Consider the following 8,947-nt stretch of genomic DNA (forward strand, 5'->3'; position numbering starts at 1 on the left):
CCGGGACGTCATTCTCCCGCTGTACTCGGCCTTAGTGAGGCCGCAGCTGGAGTACTGTGTCCAGTTTTGGGCTCCACAATTCAAAAAGGATGTGGAGAAGCTTGAGAGAGTCCAGAGAAGAGCCACGCGCATGATCAGAGGTCAGGGAAGCAGACCCTACGATGACAGGCTGAGAGCCCTGGGGCTCTTTAGCCTGAAAAAGCGCAGGCTCAGGGGTGATCTGATGGCCACCTACAAGTTTATCAGGGGTGACCACCAGCATCTGGGGGAACGTTTGTTCACCAGAGCACCCCAAGGGATGACAAGGTCGAATGGTCACAAACTACTTCAAGATCATTTCAGGCTGGACATAAGGAAGAACTTCTTTACTGTCCGAGCCCCCAAGGTCTGGAACAGCCTGCCACCGGAGGTGGTTCAAGCGCCTTCATTGAACACCTTCAAGATGAAACTGGATGCTTATCTTGCTGGGATCCTATGACCCCAGCTGATTTCCTGCCCTTTGGGCGGGGGGCTGGACTCAATGATCTTCCGAGGTCCCTTCCAGCCCTGATGTCTATGAAATCTATGAAATCTCGATTCTGGGTCTTCATCACCAGGGATCTGGGTTGTCTGTTTCCCATGGAAAAATGGAGGAAACCATGGATTTTACCTTTTACCAGAGGCAAATGTGGATTTCTCATTTTACCAGAGAAACCCACAGTTTTGCAGTTGTGTGATGAGCTGGCAGAGTTCCAGCCTGCAGGGGGCTGGGAGGGAGTGGTAGGAAGGTGGTGAGTTTGGGGGTGCCATGTGTGAGAGCAGCTCCACCAGGTAAGCTGTGGTGGGGGGATTGAGGCCCTCATAGGGAGGAAGGGAGTTAAGCAGGGTTGGGGCTAGGGCTGGGACTGCAGCTCAGCCAGGCAGTACTTGGGCTTGGGGCCTGGGGCCACAATGTGCAGCCACAGGGCCCTGGCAGGGAGCAGGACAGGGTTGTAGGCAGCTTGTCTAGGGGGTGGAGCCAGCTCCCCACCATTGTGTGCTATCCTGGGGGCCAGGAGGAACCTACCCCCCCAAGTTCTGTGCATGGGGTGTGGGCACGGGGCAGGTTGCCCATTGCAGATTTGGGCAGGGGGATGCTCCCCACCACTGCACACATTCCCAGGGAGCTGGGGGAACCCATGTCCCCCCAAATCTGTGCATGTGATGGGGGCTGCATGCTGCACACTTCCAGCTGGTACTTCCCACCCTGCTGCCCTCCCACAGGAAATCCATAGCCCACTGTGTGACACAGAACTTCAGGGAACAGTGGAGCCATGCAGGAAGCTGCCTGCCGCTGCAATCTCTGCATTTCCCATGTCCCCTGTGCACAACCCCATGCTGCCACCCCCCCTGACCTGCTGCTTGACCACTGACAACAGATTAGCTTCGAAGGTCACCACCTATGACACCTCAGCTATACCTGCATTACCCAGGCCTTGCCAGCTCTTACTAGACGGGATTTTGCCAGAAGAATCATACTCGTGTATGGTCATAGGCAGGCAAGGTTCTTTGAGTAGGTATGATAACTTTTATTAGACCGACTGAGTCAAACAAGAACAAGCATAAGAGATCAGTAACCATATGCTGAGATATAGACAGAGAGAGAAACAAAAGGGAATATCAGAACAATAACCTGTTCTTACCTGCCACTTTATAATCAAGAATGCAGCTTCACAGATTAGAAAGCAGCCCCTGCCTCTGAACTTTCTGTTAGAGCCAACTGTTAAATTGGGTCCTGTACTCTGTGCTCATGCTGACATGCTATGCAGGGCAACTGTTCCAAGCAGCAGCTGCCACAGAAGGTCCATCTCCAAGGCACTGATGTTGGGAAAATTTCTGTTTTTGGGCAGGGTGACCATGGAAACTACCCGATGGAGTGGAGCACCATGCACTTAATAACTCTCTACAGGTCAAAGCTCCCACTAGACTTCTGAACGGCTATGAGCACAGAACTACCATTTGGCACCACAGAGTTAATCAGCTGTCTGCCTGAATCTACTCTCTGTGGTTTCCCAGCATAGCAGTTCTGACCCAGGGATCTATTTATAAGATGGTTGTAGAGTCTAGTCACAATAAGATGACTGACTAGTGAAGCATGCCTCTCCTACTCCCCTGCCATGCCTCTCTAGTGTGCCATCTCAACCTGCCAACTCACCTGGAACCTACTTTTGGAGTGGCTCACCTGCTGAGGTTTGTGTAGCTGACTGTAGTTCTACTTGCATGAACCATGGGTGCAATAGGTATCTCCCTCATAACTGGTATGTCCCCCAACACATATCTAGGTGGGTTTTTGGGGAGTTTGTCCTCTGGGGCAAAGGAATCATCTTGGAGTGGATGGCTGAAGGCTTGGAGAAGGCAAGAAGCATAGGAAAAATGTGGCAGAGGTTTTAAGGATATTGGCCCTTTAAGAAACTTGTAGAAGTGGAATTACGTTGGTCGGACAAAATTAGCTGTGGACACTGGATTAGAATCCAGGCTCGAAACAGTCAGACTGTAAAGATGTCTCCAAGTTTTACCCCTCTGTTTTAGTTTATTGTATTAATACAACATAACTTGCTCCTGAAAACTGAGCACCACAACAGATGCTGGGGGTCCTCCTGAGCATGTGTACTTTTCCTAGCAGCAGAGTCTGTGATTCTGAGAAGATGCCTGTTGATGGCAACCACAATCCAGGTCCAGGGCAGCCCTTTCTCTCCTGCTACAAAAGAAAACATGCCTTTTCTACTACCAAAGGAAGGGAGCCCTCATAAGTCTCTTGAACAATGCCTAGATGCAAGGCTGTACACCTGCTAGAAGAAAGGAAGCACTTTTGATATACTGTGGGATGAGAATGAGGGAAATCTTTCAAAATTTAGGGCATCTGGTGCCTTCCTTTCTGCTGCAACTATGGGAAACTGAAGGGGAGAACTATGTTTTAGGGCTGTGTGTGGATGCTGCTGTGCAGGCCCTGCCTTCCATTGGCAGTGTCTGAGCTGTGCCTTTGCTTCCACGTGTATTTCTGCTTGGACTTTATGCCAGCTGGTTTCACTAACCATCCATGGGGTTGTGGGTAAGCATGACCAAGGTCCAGTGCTGGGATATGTGTATTCAACCTATCTGCTGAGTGGCGTGGAGATATCTCTGAGATCTTCCTAGAAGGGTCTGAGAGGTGCCAGTTTCTTTGAACTGCCTGATGTCATGAGGCCCAGCTAGGGTTGAGCTAGCCCCAGGACCCAGCTGCAGGTAGTCGGGCAATCAGGCTGAATTGTGGCTCAGGAAGCAGCTCTACCCGTACTGGCTTCATTAACCTCAGACCAGGCAGCAGAAGGCGGCTTGGAGCCTGACTTTGTGTTTATTCTGTCTTATTCATTATGGCCTGGATCAGCTGCTTGTCCAGCTCTTTGGTGAGGTGCATATCAATTCAAATCCAGGATACTGTGGCTTACACTCCAGTAACTCCCTGACTGAGCACATTCTACTCAGCTTGACTACCCACGATTCAGTTTTCTTGGACCCTCCCACCCACCCCGCTTTGCACCCCACCCACCCCACTTTACACCTTTTGCCCAGGAGTGAAGGTGTTATTGAGCACTTTGTAGAAGCAACTTCCTTTATGACCTAGGAGCTCCCTATAAGACCCCCATTGCTTGCTTTTCCGCTGGTGTGTACAGGTTTCCTATGAATATCTCCTTTTCAGGGATGCAACTTTCTGATGATGCCAGTAGTGTCTCCGGGCTCCCTGTGGGCAGGTTGCATTCTGGATCACCCAGTAGAGACACAGAAGTGATCAGTTATCTTCTATGGTAGGGAGTCAGCAACATGTGACCCCTTATAGGTGCAGGGCTTTATCTGTGGCTGTTTCTGTGCTGAGGCTGAGCAGTGAGGTGCTGTGCTGGGGTGGGGGAGCTGGAAGCTGTGTCCATGCTGATGCCTCTCCTCTCCATTCCAACCCCTACTATCCCCTTCCTCTTCCTCTTTTCCAAGGCTGTGGTTTGGGCACATTTTTCAGCAGGGGAAATACATTAGGACCAGAGAGCTAGAAGCAGTGTTTACATTGATGCTGCATTGCCCTGCCCTCCCACTTCCCCCATATCTCTGCACCGTCCTCCCCAAAGCTGCAGTGCAAGCACAGCTTCCAGCCAGAAAGGAAGTCTGCAGGGAAGGAGGAGCCAGCAGAGAACTGGGAGCAGCACTGAAGCAACTTCCAGCTCCCTGACTGTAGCACAGGGCTGGGAGAAACAGTGGTAGCACAGGTGCAGCTCCCAGTCAGAAACTAGTTGGGCCAAGGTTGAGTACCTGGAAGCTGCTTTCTTGCAGCTATTGCTTTGCCAGCACACAAAGCCTGACCTGTCACATGACCCCTGTGGCTGGATGCTGCACGCACGCCACAGCTAGCAAGCTGGGAGAAGCAGCAGTACTGTGGGTACAGCTCGCAGCTGCGTGGCTCCAGTGAGAGTTGAGGGAAACACCCTTCCCCACATGCTGCTAAAGGGCTGCAGCAACCACATGGACCAGAGGTGGGTTCCTCTGGCCACAACTTGAAAAAAGTTGCCAGCCCCTACTCTATGGGTAAGACTTAGCCTTATTCTTACAGATCCTAGTTCATCTAAGTGGTTCAGCCAAATCTAATGGAGTAACTAGGGCCTAACCTGTAGGGGTAGACTAAGTGAGGCTTCTGTCCTGCATCCTAACCAGCCAGGCCGGCTGAACCCAAACCAGGGCCAGGTGAGCCCCTCCCCATTGATGGGTCCTGGGTCTGCTTTTAAGGATGTCCTCCACCACCTGAACCTTGCTCCACAGCTTGCAGGGATCTTCCAGACAGTTATAAGGATGTATGTGTAAGAAAGTTGTGTTGGCATCAAGGCGCTTAGCAAAAACACCCAGCTAGAGGAGGTGATTATCCCAACAAAAAATCTGCAGTAGGGGAGTTGCAAAATAAATATTTGATTGTGATGATCCCACAGAAAATCTGGCTAGTCAGGACAACGGGTATGATAAGAAGGACTCCCCTTCAGGAGCAAAGCACCAGTTGGATACACAATCTCTGGCTCATGGTGGATACATATCTCAGGTGATAGCATATGGCTATCTTGACATTCAAAAGACAAGGGTATCAAGAGGAAAAGCTCAGTAATCCCAAGGGAGATGTAGAAGAAATACTGACTGTGGCAAGTAATGAAGAAAATATTGAATCAGCTATTAGATAAAAGTGCCAAAAAGCTTACGCTGCTTCTTCCACTGAAGCACGTTTTTGTTGTTTTTTCTAACATCTGTAAATAGCCTGAGTAACACCTACTTCTTACAACAGCCATTCAAGGCTAGTATCTTGTAACCCATTAGACAAGTGTTACTGAGTAGGTGTTTTGTAAGAAACCTGGCTGAGATTTTGCCATCAGACTGAGCCATTCCCTGGCAGTGGGAGGGATGTTACTAGAGGTTCTCATGGCACCACAGTTGAGAACTAGTGGAATAGGCTGGTTTGGGGATGTTGGTGCTGCTTTGCTTAGTTTCTAGATCTAAACAGCTGTTTGTGGGATCCAGGAACTTAGCTGTTCAGGTTAGGGAAATTCCTACATGCAAAGAAGCAGAAATACAAGCTAGCAGGGCAGAGCTAAGCACCTGCATCATTAGGAGGCCTCTGGGTAAGGGTTATTTAGATTGCAATTTGGGGCTTAGTTGCCTAAAGTTAGCAGGGTGGATTTTTAAGTGTCAACATCCTTTTTTTGGACAGGACCTAGAGAGAATAATACAACTTGCTCATGGTCGTTTTGGCACTTAGCCATGGAGTTGGAGACCAGTCCCCAGTCCTTGAAAGCCATGACTGGTCCCAGCATCATGACCAGACCACTGATCTTACTGCAAACAGGAACATGTGTGAAACCAAGCTGAGTAGCTTAGATGCACCCAGTGTTTATCAAACTCATTTTGGGGGCAACACTTGGCAAAGCTTCATTCACATCCTGACTTACTAAAATAGATTGAATTTTTTTTAGCCCAGCTTGGGGGAAAGAGGCAGATCCCCTTTTACAGATTTACAGAAGTTTAGGGCTGCAGAGGACATTGTGAGATTACAGGTCACCGCAGCAAGGTGTGCGTCCAGTCTCCTTTCGTAGGTGCCTGCACGAGCCCACAGGAGTTTATTCCAGAGTATCTGCATTATACTTTTCCTACCACCAAACAGGATATCATCAAAAAAGAAGGCAATATGTAGCAGTATTTTAGTATTTTTAATAGAAAGATAAATACTGTAGAATAAATATTTTAATCAAAGCAGTAAATACGTTATTAACAATATCAGTGTTCTTGTTTTTCTATACAGTGAATAAAAATGATGTGTTTAGAAAGGAAAATGATTACAGTTGGGTGGTGAGAGGAAAAATAATAGAGTAAAAAATATAAAGGGAAACAGTCACTTTGGTGTCAATCAAAAGTAAATTGACTGAAAAGAATGGCTTATAGGTTACAATAGAATTATATTTTTGGCTAAGACTCTTAGCTGGAGTATATCACAACACCTGCTTAAAAATCAATAGGATGGGAAAAGGACATGTAATTTGAAAGAAAGGTGGGTAAAGAAAAAGGAAAATGGGGAAGAAAATAAAAGAAACAGGAAACTGGAAAAGGTAGAAAATAAGTTAAATTAAAAACTAGGCAGAGTGGGAGAAGAAAGGGGGAAAAAAGACAAAAAAATTAGGTCAAAGGGGAAGATTAAGTGGCAAGTAAAGAAAAATATTCCATTCAGATCTATCTGCGTTTTGGCCCTTTCTTCTGACCTCTTTGTAGTGAATCCAAGCCAGATCTTAAGCATGAAGCTACACCTTCCTATGACTCCAAAACACAGTTCTCCCACTGTCAGATGGATGCAGATGCCATATGATTGTTCTCACTGGATCTGCAGGTCCTCCCCTTTGAGACTTTGATCCTGGATAGTTATGCCTACACACAGCTTACTTAAAACAAATATTTTAACGCATCAGACAATAAAGCCTGATGCCCAAAATTTTTAACATAAATCTTTCATATATTTTCCATCAGGAGCTGAAATTCCATCACAACTCTCTCTCTCTCCCATTTTTTTTAAAAAAGGGTCTTCCTTTCCTCAGTGAGGTTGTTTCTTACATCTTTTTTTCGTCTTTGCATAGCCTCAAACTAGGGGGAGATTCCATTCTCCTTGCTGAATGAATGCCACATGGACCTTAATCAGGAAAATATATTGATTGTAAGTTACTCACAAAGTATTACAGGGACATCTTCCTTGATATTAGCCTTCTCAAGGCCTGCTTTACCTCCTTATTCCTCAGGCTATAGATTAAAGGGTTCATCATTGGTGACATCACAGAGTAGAAAAGAGAAAGCAATTTTTTGGAATTGTGGGAATGGCTGGATTTGGGCATCAGATAAGTCACTATGGCAGGAACATAAAATAAATTGACCACAAGGAGGTGGGAGAAGCAGGTGGAAAAGGTTTTTCTCCTGCCTTCAGCAGAAGGCATGTTGAAGATGGTATGGAGGATCCAGGCATAGGACACTAGTATAAGTAAGAAAGGCACCATAATGAAGACAACAGCAATGATATAGATATAAATTACATTCCTGAAAGTATCCACACAGGCCAACTTCAGCACTGGGAGCAAGTCACAGAAAAAGTGGTTTATGATATTGGGGCCACAGAAAGGTAGAGTGAATATGAAAGTCGTCTGCCATACATTCACCAACACCCCCATGAGCCAGCATGCACCTGATAGCTGGAAGCAGACAATCTGGTTTACCATGGTTGTGTACCTGAGAGGATGACAAACAGCCACATATCAGTCATATGCCATAGCAGCCAGCAGGCAACATTCTGTGATTCCCATTAGGCCAAAAAAGTACATCTGCATGGCACAACCCTCAAAAGAGATGCTCTTGTCATGTGCAAAGGAGTCCACCAGGAACTTTGGAATGGTGGAAGAGGTGTAAGCGATTTCCAGAAAGGACAAGTTCCTCAGGAAGAAGTACATGGGGGAGTGAAGGGCTGAGTCAACTACACTGATCATGATGATGAGGAGGTTTCCTACCAATGTGGAAATGTACATAAGCAACACCAGAAAGAAAAGGACAATTTGGATCTCCAAGACATTGGAGAAAGGCTCGAAGAAAAAGTGCGTCACAGCCGTGTGATTCCCACTTGCCACTGCTCCCCTTGTAATCTCCATCTGGAAAAACAAGAAAGTCATGCTTTTTATTGTTAATCTGGATAAATAAGGGGAAAAGAAAAAAAAATGCACCTATGGCGCTACTATCTATCACTCTGGGCCTGATTTTGCACATAATTTTAACTATTATCATTTATGTATAGCTGTGTTTTTTTTAACTCCAGGTTATATTTTGTATGGGTTTATAATTAGGGATGCACTGAATACAAACAGAAACTACAATGATGTATTGCTCTTCAAGAAAATCAGAAACAAGCCATTCACACCCACTGCACCCAAAGCACAATCCCTGCTTAGCCTCTCCCAAAAAGCTTTAAAAATCATATATTCAAAGAAGGATGCATGTTAGGCAGGATTACAGCAGCAGTTTCTCTTCAGTAAACACTTCCATTTCAACACCACAGGAAATTATGATCCCATACTGCAGTTTAATATGTGTTATCTTCCTCCATATTATCCACCTTTAATTCAGTGACATTTATTTGTCCATAAATAAATGTTTGCAAATGTTCATGTATTAGACTGAAAGCATGACCAAGTGTGCGAATTTAAGCTATCCATTTATTTTAATTATTTTGTATGCATGCATGCCTCCATCAGTCCATGCATCCACCCATCTGTCTGTCTATCTATTGTTTTCCTACAGCATTCATGAAAGTAGTTTGTAAACACAGCTCATTACTTTTTTTGGTCACAGAACTAACCTAAATTCAGTGGACACTGTTATATAGTCCCCATATATAATACTGAAGAGC

At 46.0% G+C, this 8,947-nt stretch overlaps 1 pseudogene; it reads right to left on the minus strand.

The window, feature by feature from the left end:
* Positions 1–7,155: 7,155 nt before the first annotated feature.
* LOC106723273 lies at positions 7,156–8,213 on the minus strand (annotated as a pseudogene).
* Positions 8,214–8,947: the final 734 nt, after the last annotated feature.

The sequence above is a fragment of the Alligator sinensis genome, unplaced genomic scaffold (genome assembly GCF_000455745.1).
Source record: "Alligator sinensis unplaced genomic scaffold, ASM45574v1 scaffold1822_1, whole genome shotgun sequence".
Classification (NCBI taxonomy): Eukaryota; Metazoa; Chordata; order Crocodylia; family Alligatoridae; genus Alligator; species Alligator sinensis.